We start from the raw sequence: 10,722 nt of genomic DNA on the forward strand, positions 1-10,722 counted from the left end.
GAAGGCGGAGGGGGCATGACCTGTGCTAGGGAGAAGGACCTGGAAGGTGGAGGGGGGCATGACCTGTGCTAGGGAGAAGGATCTGGAAGGCAGAGGGGGCATGACCTGTGCTAGGGAGAAGGACCTGGAAGGTGGAGGGGGAATGACCTGTGCTAGGGAGAAGGACCTGGAAGGGGGGGGGCATGACCTGTGCTAGGGAGAAGGACCTGGAAGGCGGAGGGGGCCATGCCCTGTGCTAGGGAGAAGGACCTGGAAGGCGGAGGGGGCATGACCTGTGCTAGGGAGAAGGACCTGGAAGGCGGAGGGGGGCATGACCTGTGCTAGGGAGAAGGATCTGGAAGGCGGAGGGGGCATGACCTGTGCTAGGGAGAAGGACCTGGAAGGTGGAGGGGGAATGACCTGTGCTAGGGAGAAGGACCTGGAAGGCTGAGGTGGCATGACCTGTGCTAGGGAGAAGGACATGGAAGGCGGAGGTGGCATGACCTGTGCTAGGGAGAAGGACCTAGAAGGCGGAGGGGGCATGACCTGTGCTAGGAAGAAGGACCTGGAAGGCGGAGGGGGCATGACCTGTGCTAGGGAGAAGGACCTGGAAGCCAGAGGGGGAATGACCTGTGCTAGGGAGAAGGACCTGAAAGGTGGGGGGCATGCCTGTGCTAGGGAGAAGGACCTGGAAGGCGGAGGGGGCCATGCCCTGTGCTAGGGAGAAGGACCTGGAAGGCGGAGGGGGCATGACCTGTGCTAGGGAGAAGGACCTGGAAGGTGGAGGGGGGCATGACCTGTGCTAGGGAGAAGGATCTGGAAGGCAGAGGGGGCATGACCTGTGCTAGGGAGAAGGACCTGGAAGGTGGAGGGGGAATGACCTGTGCTAGGGAGAAGGACCTGGAAGGGGGGGGGCATGACCTGTGCTAGGGAGAAGGACCTGGAAGGCGGAGGGGGCCATGCCCTGTGCTAGGGAGAAGGACCTGGAAGGCGGAGGGGGCATGACCTGTGCTAGGGAGAAGGACCTGGAAGGCGGAGGGGGGCATGACCTGTGCTAGGGAGAAGGATCTGGAAGGCGGAGGGGGCATGACCTGTGCTAGGGAGAAGGACCTGGAAGGTGGAGGGGGAATGACCTGTGCTAGGGAGAAGGACCTGGAAGGCTGAGGTGGCATGACCTGTGCTAGGGAGAAGGACATGGAAGGCGGAGGTGGCATGACCTGTGCTAGGGAGAAGGACCTAGAAGGCGGAGGGGGCATGACCTGTGCTAGGAAGAAGGACCTGGAAGGCGGAGGGGGCATGACCTGTGCTAGGGAGAAGGACCTGGAAGCCAGAGGGGGAATGACCTGTGCTAGGGAGAAGGACCTGGAAGGTGGAGGGGCATGCCTGTGCTAGGGAGAAGGACCTGGAAGGCGGAGGTGGCATGACCTGTGCTAGGGAGAAGGACCTAGAAGGCGGAGGGGGCATGACCTGTGCTAGGAAGAAGGACCTGGAAGGCGGAGGGGGCCATGACCTGTGCTAGGGAGAAGGACCTGGAAGGCAGAGGGGGCCATGACCTGCTAGGGAGAAGGACCTGGAAGGCCGGAGGCGGCCATGACCTGTGCTAGGGAGAAGGACCTGGAAGGCTGAGGGGGCATGACCTGTGCTAGGGAGAAGGACCTGGAAGGCAGAGGGGGCCATGACCTATGCTAGGGAGAAGGATCTGGAAGGCGGAGAGGGCATGACCTGTCCTAGGGAGAAGGATCTGGAAGGCGGAGAGGGCATGACCTGTCCTAGGGAGAAGGATCTGGAAGGCGGAGAGGGCATGACCTGTCCTAGGGAGAAGGACCTGGAAGGCGGAGGGGGCATGACCTGTGCTAGGGAGAAGGATCTGGAAGGTGGAGAGGGCATGACCTGTGCTAGGGAGAAGGATCTGGAAGGTGGAGAGGGCATGACCTGTGCTAGGGAGAAGGATCTGGAAGGCGGAGGGGGCATGACTTGTGCTAGGGAGAAGGACCTGGAAGGCGGAGGGGGCCATGACCTGGAAGGCGTGGGGCATGAGCTGTGCTAGGGAGAAGGACCTGGAAGGCGGGGCGGGGGGGCATGACCTGTGCTTGGGAGATGGAACTGGAAGGAAGGAGACATGGCCTATGCCAGAGAGAAGGATCTGGAAGGTGGGGGACATGGCCTATTCCAGAGAGAAGGATCTGGAAGATGGGAGACCAAGAAGTAGGGGGACATGATCTGCTAGAGAGAATGACCTGGAAGGAAGGGACGGTTATTATATACACTGTCGGAAAATAGGGCCCAGACATAGGTGGCCTCATATATCTTTTGTGCTGGGTGACGCCTCACACACTACACTAAAAATATTCCTTATCACTACACTCCAGAGAGGACACTCTAGTACAGAGAGTACCCATACAGCCGGGTAAATACAGCACGTTACCTTATCACGCCCTCACTACAGAACATGGTGGATAAAGTGAGGGGAAAAAGTATTTGATCCCCTGCTGATTTTGTACATTTGCCCACTGATAAAGAAATGATCAGTCTATAATTTTACTGGCAGGTTTAATTTAACAGTGGGAGACAGAATAACAACAGAAATATTCTGAAAAACGCATTTTTAAAAATGTATAAATTGATTTGCATTTTAATGAATGAAATAAGTATTTGATCCCCAATCCACAGAAGTAATCAATCAGATTCCAATCTCTCCACCATGGCAAAGACCAAAGAGCTGTCCAAGAATGTCAAGGACAAAATTGTAGATCTACACAAGGCTGGAAAGGGCTACAAGACCCCCGCCAAACAGCTTGATGAGAGGGTGACAACAGTTGGTGTGATTATTAGCAAATGGAATAAACACAAAATAACACTGAACCTCCCTCGGTCTGGGGCTCCATGCAAAATCTCACCTCGTGGAGTTTAAATGATAATGAAAACGGTGAGGAATCAGCCCAGAACTACACAGGAGAATCTTGTCAATAATCTCAAGGCAGCTGGAACCATAGGCACCAAGAAAACAATTGGTGACATACTATGTATGTCATGAAGGACTGAAATCCTGCAGTGCCTGCAAGATCCCCCTGCTCAAGGAATCACATGTACAGGTATGTCTGAAGTTTGTTAATGAACATCTGAATGATTCAGAGGAGAACTGGGTGAAAGTGTGGTCAGATGAGACCAAAAATCAAGCTCTTTGGCATCAACTCAACTTGCCCTGTTTGGAGGAGGAGGAATGCTGCCTATGACCCCAAGAACATCATCCTCACTATCAAACATAAATGTGGAAACATTTTGCTTTGGGTCTTTTTCTGCTAAGGGGACAGGACAACTTCACCTCATCAAAGGGACGATGGACGGGGCCATGTACCGTCAAGTCTTGGGTGAAAACTTCCTTCCCTCAGCCAGGGCATTGAAAATGGGTCATGGATGGGTGTTCCAGCATGACAATGGCCCAAAACACATGGCCAAGGCAACAAAGTAGTGGCTCAAGAAGAAGCACCTTAAGGGCCTGGAGTGGTCTAGCCAATCTGCAGACCTTAATCCCAATGAAAATATGTGGAGGGAGCTGAAGGTTCGCGTTACCCAAAGTCAGCCTCGAAACCCTAATGACTTGGAGAGGATCTGCAAAGAAGAGTGTGACAAAATCCTTCCTGAGATGTGTGCAAACCTGGTGGACAACTACAACAAACATCTGACCTCTGTGATTGCCAACAAAGGTTTTGTCACCAAGTACTAAGTCATGTTTTGCGAAGGGGTCAAATACTTATTTCATTCATTAACCACTTAAGCCCCAGACCATTTGGTTGGCAAAAGACCAGACCACTTTTTGCGATTCGGCACTGCAATGCTTTAACTGACAATTGCATGGTCGTGCGATGTAGCTCCCAAACACCGTCCATTTTTCCCCACAAATAGAGCTTTCTTTTGGTGGTATTTGATCACCTCTGCGGTTTTTATTTTTTGCGCTATAAACAAAAAAAGGAGACAATTTTGAAAAAAAAAAGCATTATTTTTAACTTTTTGCTATAATAAATATCCCCCAAAAATATATATAAAAAACTTTTTTTTTCCTCAGTTTGCGCCGATATGTATTCTACATATTTTTGGTAAAAAAAATTACAATAAGCGTTTGGTTTGCGCAAAAAATATAGCATCTACAAAATAGGGTATAGTTTTATGGCATTTTTATTTAATATTTATTTTTTACTAGTAATGGCGATCAGCGATTTAATTTTTTTATATGATGACTGCGACATTATGGCAGACACGAAGTCGGAGTTTGGGAGATGACAGCCAGACACTGTCCCCAACCTGGTAGGAAGGGGCAGGCGTCTGCGGTCAGCATGGAGTCTGTACCTATCATTAGCATGACGCAAAGCCTCCTTGACTTGTATCCAAGTGAAACGAAGACCACGGAGATGCTCCTCTAACGCAGGAATACTCTGCAAAACAAACAAGTCAGGCAACATGGAAGGTTGGAAACCATAATTCGCCATAAATTGAGACAATCGGGAGGCAGAATTCAAGGCACTGTTGTGAGCAAACTCTGCCCATGGTAATAGGTCTGACCAGTTGTTATGGTGGTCAGAAATATAGCAATGTAGGAATTGCTCCAAGGACTGATTGGCTTGCTCTGCGGCCCCATTAGACTGCGGGGGATACGCAGAAGAGAAAGCAAGCTGGATTCCCAACTGTGCACAAAAGGCTCACCAGAACCCGGAGACAAACTGACTGCCCCTGTCCGAGATAATCACCTTGGGCAGCCCATGTAAGCAAAAGATCTCCCGAGCAAAAATGGAAGCCAATTCCTTAGAGGTGGGCAACTTCTTAAGAGGAATACAATGACACATCTTTGAGAACCAGTCAACCACCATAAGGATAACAGTGTTGCCTTGGGAGTTGGGCAACTCCACAATGAAATCCATTGACAGGTGAGTCCAGGGCCTCTCTCCATTGGATATGGGTTGTAGGAGGCCCACTGGAAGGTGTTGTGGAGTCTTACTCTGAGCATACACGGAACAGGCAGCTACGAAGGCAGTAATATCAGCCAGTAGACTAGGCCACCAGAACTGTTGGGAAATGGCACAAATGAGTTGATTCTTCACAGGATGGCCAGCTGCCTTGGGAGAATGGCAAGTCTGGAGCACGGCAGTACGGAGACTCTCTGGGACAAAGCAGTCACAAGGTTTCTCAGGAGGAGCATGGACCTGAGCAGCAAGAATTTTGTCACCCAAAGGAGAAGTGAGACTGGTGCGAACCATAGCCAAGATAAGATCAGAAGGAATCGCAGGAACCAGTACCGACTCTGACTTGGAAGTGGAGGAAAATTGTCGTGACAAGGCATCAGCCCTTACTTTCTTAGTACTGGGTAAGAATGAGACAATGTAATTAAAACTCGACAAGAAAAGAGTCCATCGCACCATTCTGAGAGAGGGGGGCTTAGCCTCAGACAAGAATGTAAGATTCTTATGGTCAGTAAGAATGAGAACCGGCACAGTGGTACCTTCAAGCATATGTCTCCATTCTTTCAGGGCTAAAATGATCGCCAACAGCTCTTTGTCACCAATCTCATAATTGCACTCAGCAGGTGACAATTTTTTGGAAAAGTAACAAAACGGATGCATAGCGCTCTCAGAGTTAGGACATTGAGACAGAAGGGCGCCAACTCCAGTCTCAGAAGCATCAACTTCTAGGATAAAAGGCAAAGTAGGATCAGGATGTGCCACCACAGGAGCAGAAACAGAATCGGCCTTGAGAGTCTCAAAGGCCTTAATGGACTCCGAAGACCAATTCTGTGGTTTACCGCCCTATCAGTCAGGGGCTTGACCAGAAACGAGAAGTTATGAATAAAGCCCAGGAAACGCTGCAGAGGACGTAAACCCACTGCCAAAAGTTTCTCTGGGTCCATCGAAAAACCAGCAGTGGAAATGACATTGCCCAGGAATGTAACCTGTTCACGATGGAACTCGCACTTCTCCAGTTTACAATAGAGATTGTTCTCTCTTAGTTTCTGAAGCACATGACAGACATCTGTGTGGTGGCTCTCCAGGGAGTTGGAAAATATGAGGATATCATCGAGATAAACCACCACACATAACTGCAACATGTCTCGGAGGACATTGTTAATAAATTCCTGAAAAACTGCCGGGGCGTTACAAAGGCCAAAAGGCATTACCGGGTACTCCTAATGGCTTGTTCTGATATTAAACGCAGTTTTCCACTCGTCGCCCTCCTTAACCACTTCCTAACCGGCACACGTCGATGTACGTTGGCAGAATGGCACAGACATGCATATTGGCGTATAGGTACGTCCAATTTTAAATGCCACCCGGCCATGGCGAGCTCTCCGGTCGCGGGTCCGGTCCTGCGGACTCAATCGCCACGGGTATACCTGTGATCGTCTCACGGGGCGGCTGAACTGGGAGATGCCGTTGTAAACAGCATCTCCCCGTTCTGCCTAGCAACAAGTGACGCTGATCTCTGCTCCATGTGATTGAAGCAGAGATCAGTGTTCACTAAAAGAAAGCCCAGCCCCCAACAGTTAGTAACAAACCCCTAGGAACACTTAACCCCTACACTGCCACCCACTGGTTAACCCGTTCAATGCCAGTGTCATTTACACAGGAATCACTGCATTTGTATAGCAGTGATTGCTGTATAAATGAGAATGGTGTCAAAAATGTCCAATGCGCCTGCCATAATGTCGCAGTCACAATAAAAATCGCTGATCGCCGCCATTGCTAGTAAAAAAAAAAAAAATTATTAATAAAAATGCCATGAAACTATCCCCTATTTTGTAAACGCTATAACTTTTGGTCAAACCAATCAATAATCGCTTATTGCGATTATTTTTACCAAAAATATGTAGAAGAATACGTATTGGCCTAAACTGAGGGAAAAAATGTTTTTTTATATATTTTTGGGGGATATTTATTATAACAAAAAGTAAAAAATAATGATTTTTTTCAAAATTGTCGCTCTATTTTTGTTTATAGCGCAAAAAATAAAAACCGCAGGAGTGATCTAATACCACCCAAAGAAAGCTCTATTTGTGGGAAAAAAAGGACGTAAATTTGGTTTGGGAGCCATGTCGCATGACCTCGCAATTGTCAGTTAAAGCGACAGTGCCAAATCGCAAAAAGTGGTCTGGTCTTTGGCTAGCAAAATGGTCCAGGGCTGAAGTGGTTAATGTGTACGAGATTGTATGCCTCTCATCAAGTCATTGCTCCCTTGAGGCGGTCAAATAACTCTGTAATCAACGGAATCGGGTAGGCGTTCTTAATCGTGACACGATTGAGACCCCTATAATCTATATAAGGTCTCAGTTCACCGCTCTTCTTCTTCACAAAGAAGAAACCAGCACCAGCAGGAGATGAGGATTTGCGGATGAAACCTTGAGAAAGTGCATCTGCAACATCCTCCTCCATGGCCTTATCCTCCAAGACCGACAAAGGGTAAACCCAGCCACGAGGAAGTATGGCACCAGGTTGAAGGTCAATTGCTCAATCATAAGACCGGTGTGGAGGCAAACTACCAGCTGGACCTTTGTCAAAGACATTGCTGAAATTGCGGTACTCCTCCAGCAGGGAGGAGAGTGAAAAGATGCACAGGACCTTGGATACCTTCAGGAAGCATGTCTCCCTGCATTGTGGTGACCAAGAGAGAATCTCAGCACGGAGTCAATCAAAAGAGGGGTTGTGCCTCTGTAACCAAGGATAACCAGCGGAAAGCTGGGTGAGGAAATAACTGGATTATCCCATGGTGAAGAGCCCCTACAGCCATTTACAACGGAACCGTCTCACCAGTCACATGGGCAGGCTGTAAAAGTCTCCCGTCAAAAGCCTCAATGGCAAGTGGAGTGTCATGCAGCTGCAGCAGAATTGAGTGCTGTGAAACAAATGCAGCATCAATGAACAGGCCTGCAGCCCTAGAGTCGATTAGAGCCTGTATCTCGATGGACGACTCAGCCCAAGAAAGGATGACCAAAACCAGGGGCTTATCCTTCTGGATAACTGGGGACGAAACAACGCCACCTAAGGTCTGTCCATGACAGGACTTCAAGGTTCGGGCGTTCCCTGGACGGGTAGTGCAAGACTTCAAAAAGTGACCTGCCTGGCCACAATAAAGGCACAATTTCTCCCTTCTCCTAAGGACTCTCTCATACGCATAGAGACGCGTGAAGCCCAAGGGCATGGGTTCATATTCACTGACCGACTTGGTACCAGGAGGCATGGGAGGTGAGGGAGGCAAGGGTGGGACTGCAAAGCTCGGAGGCAAACGTACAGTAGGCTTCCGCAAGCGCTCCTTCAAAGAAGATCTTTCTCTGAGTCTGCAGTCAATGAGGATGGCAAACGAGATCAAGCTCTCCAGCTCAGTGGGTATATCTCGGGCTGCTATCTCATCCTTGATGTAATCCGAGAGACCATGAGAAAAAGAAGCTACGAGGGCCTCAGTGTTCCAAGCAATCTCTGCTGCCAGAGTACGTAATTCAATGGTGTAGTCGGCAACAGTTCTCGTACTCTGTTTGATGGTCACGAGGACACTTGACAGCAGAAGCTGAGCATGCGGGAACGTCAGGGTAACTCAAGAGAACAGGTTTTTGCATCTCCCATAGAGGGTTTTCCCAGGCCAAGGCTCTCTCTGAAAGCAAAGATATCACAAAACCTACTTTGCTTCTGTTTGTGGGAAACGCCTGGGGCAGCATTTCAAAGTAAATCTCAACCTGGTTGAGAAACCCTCTGCATTGAACTGGTTCACCCCCAAATCGCTGGGGAAGCGGAGTGGAACCAAACATACCTCTTATAGAGGTAATGCTCGAGGCAGGTGCCTGCACAGAGATTGGCGCAGCAGCAGGGACGGCCTGCAACTCAGGTTGTACTGGAGCAGCCACCGTGGGGGATTCCAGATAAGCCGTGCGACTCGGGAGCATTTGTAACGCTACGGCAAACTGAACCATGCGGTGATCTTGCTCATCCAATCTGGAAAAAATATAACCGACAAGTGGATTGACTGTATCTCCTGAATTGGCCTTCGCCTACTGTCAGAAACCATAAACCAGACCAAGACAGAAGTACAATTAAATCACACTTGTTTATTAATAAAAAAATAAAAAATAAATAAAGATAAATGGAGTAAGCGTAGTCAAAGCATAGCCAGAGTCCAGTAACCGGATCGAGTAGTCAGCCAGGCCAGAGTTCAATAACCAGATTGGGTAATTAGCCAGGCCAGAAGTCAGGGATCCAAGTGGAGCAACAGCAAGCAGGGTAAGGAGCCAGAAGGGATGTCAGCAAGCCAGTCTTTAAACAGAACTGCAGGAGATGGTTTCTTGTGATGTGACCAAGGCGAAGACAGAGATGAAGTGAGCTGGAAAGCTTTAAGTAGGCAGGTCAGACGAGTAGGATCAGGAACAGCTGGGTGACTGTGGAGAGAGATGAGAGCTGGCAATTAGCCAACAGCTGAGCAGCCAGCCCAGAGAAGGAAGGGCTAAACCAGCCCTGACACCGCTCCACTAGATTGTCAGTAATTACTGGGCTATTCAGCATCAGTCTTCTGTTATTCAGCTTTATAAGGTTGCTACCATGTTCTTCTCTTCACATGTTTACGTAGTTCTACCAGATTGATATTTTTGCCTCTGTGTATGCAAGTTTCGGACGCAGAGTCTTGCAAGGGAAAGCTTTGGGTTTTTTGGCCTTGTTGGAGTGTTGAAGATAATTGGTCTCAAATAGCGTCTACATAATTCATGGATATATACACCTAGGTATTCCAACATGATAAAACATATAATGGATATTGAGTATGCATAACCAGAAAGCAATAAGCATAACCACATAAAGGCATGATAATATAACAAGGAACGATTCATTATGGTATAAGATATGATACAAATAGTTGCTGTGATGTAGCATTGTAAGAAGGTTCTACGCGTTTCATGATTGTTTCATCGGGAGCCAATGCAAATTGGATGTATCTAGGATTGGTCAAATGAATGGATAATATCAGAAGCTGGACGTGTGGTGGAAAATCGTCATGCCGGGAGCTGAGGTGGTGAAAGCTGACATCGGCACCAACACCAGTGGTTGAACATCTTGAATTAGGATAAAAAGATTGATATCATTACAAAACAAATGCCTTTTAAAATACATTTGGCATAACTGCATCAGTATCACCAGCAAAGCAGCTTCATTTTTATCCGATTAAAGAAGATGACTAAATTAGAGGTCGACCGATATATCGGCCGATATTTGCCGTTTTTTAAATAATAGGCATCGGCCGATTTGTGCTGATAAAAAGCCGATTTAGAACTACAGGGGGACTTTGAAATGACTTCTCTATAGAAGTCAGTCTAAGTTGACTGAGTCGTCATAGCAACCCTTTCCTCCTCTCTGGGCAGGCTGCCAAGAAAAGAACTAAATGATACAATGTTTACACTTGAATGAATTAAGTCATCTCAGTGTGTAGAAGTTCTCAGTTTAACCATTTAAAGACTAAATCTTTTCTGACACTTGTTGCTTACAAGTAAAAATCCTGTATTTTCTGCCAGAAAATCACTTAGACCCCCCCAAAAATGATATATATTTTTTTAGCAGAGATCCTAGGGAATAAAATAGCGGTTGTTGCAATATTTTATGTCACACGGCATTTGCACAGAGGTCTTTCAAATGCATTTTTTTGGGAAAAAAATACACCATTTAAAAAATAAAATAAAAACAGTAAAGTTAGCCCATTTTTTTTTTTTTTGTTCAAAAGTTTTGACTA

The sequence above is a fragment of the Lithobates pipiens genome, unplaced genomic scaffold, assembly GCF_037356315.1.
Source record: "Lithobates pipiens isolate NorthernLeopardFrog02 unplaced genomic scaffold, aLitPip1_a1.2 Scaffold_16, whole genome shotgun sequence".
Taxonomy (NCBI): Eukaryota; Metazoa; Chordata; class Amphibia; order Anura; family Ranidae; genus Lithobates; species Lithobates pipiens.